Below are 6,587 nucleotides of genomic sequence, written 5' to 3' on the forward strand. Positions count from 1 at the left end.
GCTTCCCATCACGGCCCGTATCAGATTCAAGACTCTGGTACTGACCTTCCGAGCGGTGAACGGGACTGCACCCGACTACATCAAGTCTCTCCTCTCTCCCCCCCCCCGCCACCTACGGTCTTCTTCTGACAACTGTCTGGTGGTCCCACTGCTCAAGAGCGCCCGGTCCCAACACAAACTCTTCTCCTGTCTGGCCCCCCAATGGTGGAATCAACTCCCCACCTCCATCAGGGACACTGACTGTCTCCCCACCTTCAAGAAAAGGCTCAAGACGCACTTGTTCCGGGAGTACAACGGCACTTAGGAATGCTTGGCTGGACCTGATGTTAGTTTCCTCCAGGATCACAATGACTCGTATTGAGAGACTTGTTGCTCTTTTTGGTTAGTTGTAACGGTTTCAAATTCTTGTACTCGCTGTGAAATATTTTTACTGTTGATTGTTTTTTCTACAGGTACACTCTTGCACTCTTGTGGGGAGTTTCATGTTGTTCAATTGTAACTTGTTTAACTGCATGCTCTTATGGTTCTTCCCTTTGGCATTTATTTGGTTTTCCACAATGTATGCTTCATGTTTTGGCTGCTCGCAATGTTTGGGGCTATCTCGTTGTTATGATCAGTGACCTATGCTCTTTTGTAAAGCTCTCTCTTGGAAGTCGCTTTGGATAAAAGCGTCTGCTAAATGCTTAAATGTAAATATAATCTGGGTCTAACCAGGTTAGAGGTTAGATCCTTTGATGAATCTTTTACATTAAAACATAACTATTAGTGTATACTCACACAAAAAAGGCCACAGCCATCAAAACAAGAACACTCATGAATCAACAACCAACATTTTAAAGTGAGGCTTAATCGGAATTTTTTTTTTGTGTAGGCTTACATGTGTGGCCTACAAACACAAGCTAAACTTGGCATGTGATTGACTGTTTATGCTCTGACCTGGTGCCTGTAGCCTCGGGGAGGGAGCTGCTCTGAGGTCTTGGGGTGGTGCAAGGACTGGGATCTATTTCCACCTGATCCTGTTTGCTCAGCTTTTTGAAGAAGTCTGCTATCTCACCCTTTCTTTTAATGTTTGAAGTGAACCCTAAGCAAAAATAACATGTAGGCCTACACATCCAATTACCCACATTTGAGTCCAATCTCAATCTTAAACATATCCCCATTATTATCTTCAATCAACTACCAGCCTTTAAGTTACTAGATCATGGCTAGCCCTACTGGCTAGCATTATACAATAGCAAACAGGGTAGCTATCTGACTGCAGTGTGTTAATCTTTTGTAATGTTAATAGATTGATAAGGCAAAAATAGTGTAGCGACACACACAGAAAGACGTGTGTAATATGTTAGGCTGTTAGTTCTTTACCAGTAATGTTTGCGGGGTCCGACATGCCAATAAACCTGCTGTCTGCCAATCACGGGAATGCCCGGAATGTTCGGATGACGGGAGGGGCATGGAGGGGGGTTGGGCAGGGGGATGGAGCATTCGAAGTTAAGACCAGGTTTAGCGTCTGTTCTTTCTGTTACGTCTGGGTTTCACAAGAGACGGTCAATATTGTTTTGTGGGCTACCTTTCTTTTATTTTGCGTGGGCTAGGGCCAAACAGCTGTTTGGCTTACTAGTACCCTATGTACCGTGTGGTTAATAAACATCAATTCGGGAACTTCATCTAATGCCTGGACGATCGTTCCTTTCTGACCTAGTCAGGTCATTACAATAGATTTCAAATGGCTAAATGATACTGTTGTTGTTTTAAAAGTGTGCTATATAAATGAAAATGAAAAAAACGAAACTGTAATGCTCTAGTCTTCCGTCGCTGGAGCTGTATCAGACGCTAAATGTCACAGGTGTGGCACCAATCAAAAGCTGCACAGTCCATTGCCCCTCACACCTGTCTGCCTTAGTCACTGACCCCGAAAAGTATGTAGCCTGTTCTCTTTGTTCATTAACTTCACTCACTGACTTGGTGTGACACGCTTTGGCCCAATATCACATTGCCACATTTTTGTCCCTTTTGTTCAACTTCAGCCCTTTTATTCTCTTTTGGCCTCTCTCGCCATTTTGTGTGAGCATGCAATCTCGTGCACTGCATCCACAGCTACCCCCTGTAGGCTAACTTGCTGCACAACTTCTTCCGACTGCCGAACCATTTGAATGATTTTCGCTAAAGGGAGGTGTAAGGCAGAGTTTCTGGGTACATGTACAGCTTGTGTCTCTGTAAGGTCAAGAGGTCATGTAGCAAGGCTCCCTCTGAGCAGAATATAGCATGCAGTCCAGACAGAGGGGAGACAGTGAGGAAAATCATGTACAAATAAGGCTTATGTGATTAACGACCACTTCACCTGCTGAACGTTCTAGTGTATCAGTGTACTGACCACTGAAGACCCGTTAAGGAAGCGATTCTGTGCATTCTATGTTTGAACATGTCCAGATACTGTATTTAAGCACTCTTGTAAGAGAGAGTCTTCACTCATGCTAGCCACTCTGTTGTGGATTGGTGGCATGATCCAACGTCGAGCTAATAAAACCGAGTCAACCCTTTTTATAATTGTCGTGACTCCTTCCGGCCTGCCTTCTCCAGAATTTACATCTTATCAGGAGGTCTGCCGTTAATTAAAGCTTGCAAGAGAGCTCTTTATCTAAAATGCCCACTGCCCCAAGGGCCCCACCCTGCATAGCAAAAAACAGACTAGGCCTATATAAAAATATATATATTTTAAAAAGTAAAAAACTTTGAGGGCGCTCATTGAGAGCCCCAAGTTTCAACTACCAGGTAAAGGAATCCCGTAATGTAGCCTAGGCAACGTAACAGATCTTCATCCACTTCCATGGGCTAAATAGTCTCAAAATCCCTAAATCTGGCAACAATGGCTTTTGCGTATCTTACGTGCACTACTACACCATTACGCCTCTTGAACGCGCACATTAAAAAAATGCTAATCATTACGTTTTGCTAGATGACGGCAGAGACATAGCCTAAGTAAAAGAAAATATGCAAGGGGTGCTCAAAAGCGCAGCAATAAATTGTTGTCTGAACAAGGTTGAGCAAAACACCCAAAGATTACACACTTATTTAGACCAGCCAGAGAGGAAGCTATCATCAGCATCTCCACAGACGAAACACTAGCGCACACTACCGCAGCAGCAGGTAGCTAGCAGCACCACGTCTTCACCAGCAACCAATATACTTGCTTACTTATTGTCAAGAATAAATGTTTTCCTTTCCCTCCATTGATAGCGTTATTTCAGTGGCGGTGCTGAACTATCAGAAGGCTATAGCGCTGTCTTTGGTTTTGAACAATGACAAATAGGCTGCTGTTGTGCTGACGTAATTGTGCTTTTGTTATTTTTAAACTTTTTTATTTCTCTCTCACATTGCTGAAAATATGCTATAGTTAAAGGTAGACAGCAATCAGTGTATTGGCAGTGGTATAAGATAGTAGATGGAGATACATTTTGAGTGGATTTAGGGGAGGGGCCTCGATCTCCAACTTTGCGGGGAAGCCTGTGCAAAGTCCCAGCCGCCACTGTCGTGGATATTCTCATCCCAACTTGCTTCGAAGTTACAGTGCTCCAAGAGCTCGTAGAGGGCTCTGATAAACGTCTCTGCTTTCTCTCCCGTCCGCTGCACTCTCTGATGAAAGCAGGCACGTTCGTGAATTACATTTCTCTTCGGACAGAAATACTAGTCAAACTTTTTGATCACTATCTTGTCATTATCTCCCACAAATGTAAAAGATTTGAAGATGTTCTCTGCCTCACTCGCATAGATGAGACAACAAGGGGCGGTGCGTCCCATTGGGCAAGTCGGGCAGTTGCCCAGGGCCTCGGCCACCAGGGGGGCCTTGTCGTATTTACAATTTTTTTTTTTAATAATTAAAATAAATCACCTGTCATTGCAAACGAATGACAATTCAAATTAAGCATGAAAACACAATTCTTTAATTCTATTCTTTATAGCTAAATTTTATCTTAAATTCCATCATGGAACATATAATTCAGGTCATGACGTTTCTGTCAGGAGAATTTTTCGTGTGGTGGAGTGTGTATGATCGCGGAAACTATTTCAAAGTGGCAGTGAAAAAATAAATAAGAAAAGGGAGAAGTTAAGGGAGAAATTACCTAAGCTAACGCAGTTTTTCCAATCAAAGAATGCCTCCGTGGAAGATGAAGACATTTCTGATAATATTTCAAGTGCTGCTGGGCCAAGTTTAGCTATTGCTAGCAGCAGCAGACAAACAGCCACTTCAACACCAACTACCGTATCTTATGGAAAATAAGCCACGGCTTGTACTCCGATTTAACAGTTTTGGCTAGTAGAACATAATATTTCATAATAATTTCAGTTACTGTAGACTCACCGTGTTCCGTACAAACTCAGACGTATAGCGACTTTAAATGAGCCTGCAACGGTCAAATATAAGGCTACAGCTAATCTGATAGCATCGTAGTTTCCGGAAAACGCTTGGCAACTTTCTGAGCTATGATTGACATGATGTTGAACCAATAATACACATCAAAATATAAAAAAACGGCGACATCCGGTGTTGTTCGGAACATGACTAGCTCACGGTGTTCCGTTTTCCGATATTATTTAACTCATGGTGTAACGTTTGCTTCTTTCCACCAGGGGTCCAACAGATGGAAACATGTTTAACTGACAACCACAACGATAAAACATTTAAAGACACTTGTTAGACACATATAAGAAACTTATGTGTTTATACTCATAATATAATATACACAATATGCATATGGATAATATCATATGGATGATAATAATATGTATAAATATAGCTGCAAGCAGCGATGCGGGTTCCTCCGCAAAATGGCAAAATATTATAAACATGTACACTGCAGAAGATCGAGAGTTGGACAACAAGGGAGCAAAACTACTTCATGTTTGGCCAACAACAGGCTGAATGGGGATTTGAACTCATGAGCATAAGGTTACAAGTCAGTCTCTCTATCCTCTCTGCTACACACCAACTGTTGAGATTGTATGAATAGAAAGGGCAGAGTATTAGCTTTGGTCAGCTTTTGGACAAAGGTTAAGAAACGGTTGACATTTCAAGGTGAAATTGCATGAAATTCTGCATCGTATTTCAGAATGATGTCATCCTGTTTAACTAAACATATAATCAAAATTATGACAGGCCAAAAGATAATGGCTGGATTCCAACCAACTACCTTATACTTTACAGGTCACCATGCCAGCCCATTGAGCTATTCTCAGTGTTGAATATTGTCATGTTCAGTTACTGTATAAAAAAGTAAGCTGTTTCTCCTGTGGTAAGCGTTGTTAGATTCAGCCAACGTTGAAACAGCTTTAATTCAATCATATTTTGACATACCAAGGTGAAATTGTTTGTGGTACTTCAGAAAGATGTCATTTTGTTGAACTAAACAGATAATCACGGTGGTGGGGGCTGGGCCGGGGCCTGGGCCGGTGGTGGTCGCCGTGGTGGGGGCTGGGCCAGGGGTTGGGCCGGTGGTGGTCGCCGTGGTGGGGGCTGGGCCGGTGGTGGTTGAAACTGCTTGTACATTTCCTATAAAAACGGGATGACTGGGTTGCTGCTGTAAAGAATAACTTTCTCATCGTTTTTTTTTTTTAACAGGTTGTTTGGAGTGCCATAACTTGTCATGGAAGGGAATTTTAAATCATGCCTAGCATCAGTGGGAATGTGTCCTGGCTTAGGTTACTGAAATGAATTTGTGCAACAGGCAAGGGATCCACCTGAACAATCAATTGACTTCATTAGAGAAAACCATTAGAGTTATCTCTACCATGCGTAGACTACAAGTAGCTAGCTACTGTGGTGAACCTGGCTTGTTTTGCAGTGGTTTACACAGTCTCGCTAAACAGATGATCAGAGTGTTGTGATGGGCTCAAATAAACACGCATTGCTATGTTTTTACAACCGGAGGATTGATCGGAAGACTAGAAACCGTTTTGCCAGAATAAAAAATTAAAAACTATGCTTCTGACTGGTTTTGAACCTACAACCATTTGCTTACCAGCCAATTGAGCCATTCCCAGACATGGATTACACAAAACTGGATAATAAAAAAAGCTGTTTCTCCAATGGCGAGCATTGTCAGATTTGGTCGAAGTTCAAACATCTGTAATTCAGTCATATTTCGACATATCAAAGTGAAACTTTGCATGGTACTTCAGGGGCATCTCACCTTAAAGCCTTAAAGTTTGAACCATCCTTCAAAAATACATTTGATTTAGTGACACAAACATATTGAGGCAATGTGTACATTTACATAAATACACCCATTTCAGCCATTTTGTACTTGATTCAATTGCCTTAAGTAACGTTTTTAAATACGTCAATGATACATATCTGTACCACATTTCAAGTCAATTTCACCTTTGGTTCAAGAGAAGAGGAATTTTGAAGGTTTTCCCAAATTATCACAGTACAGGAAAATCCATCATGGCGGACCTTTTGGGTCCTTGAGGCTTTTTTGTTCCTCATGAAAAATGAGGCATGCACACCAAGTTTCAGAAGAATTGGAGCAATGGGGTGGAAATGCCATCACTTTGAAAATCGGACTTTTGGGCGTGGCCTGTGGCGCCCC

The sequence above is a fragment of the Osmerus eperlanus genome, chromosome 18 (genome assembly GCF_963692335.1).
Source record: "Osmerus eperlanus chromosome 18, fOsmEpe2.1, whole genome shotgun sequence".
NCBI classification, from domain to species: Eukaryota; Metazoa; Chordata; class Actinopteri; order Osmeriformes; family Osmeridae; genus Osmerus; species Osmerus eperlanus.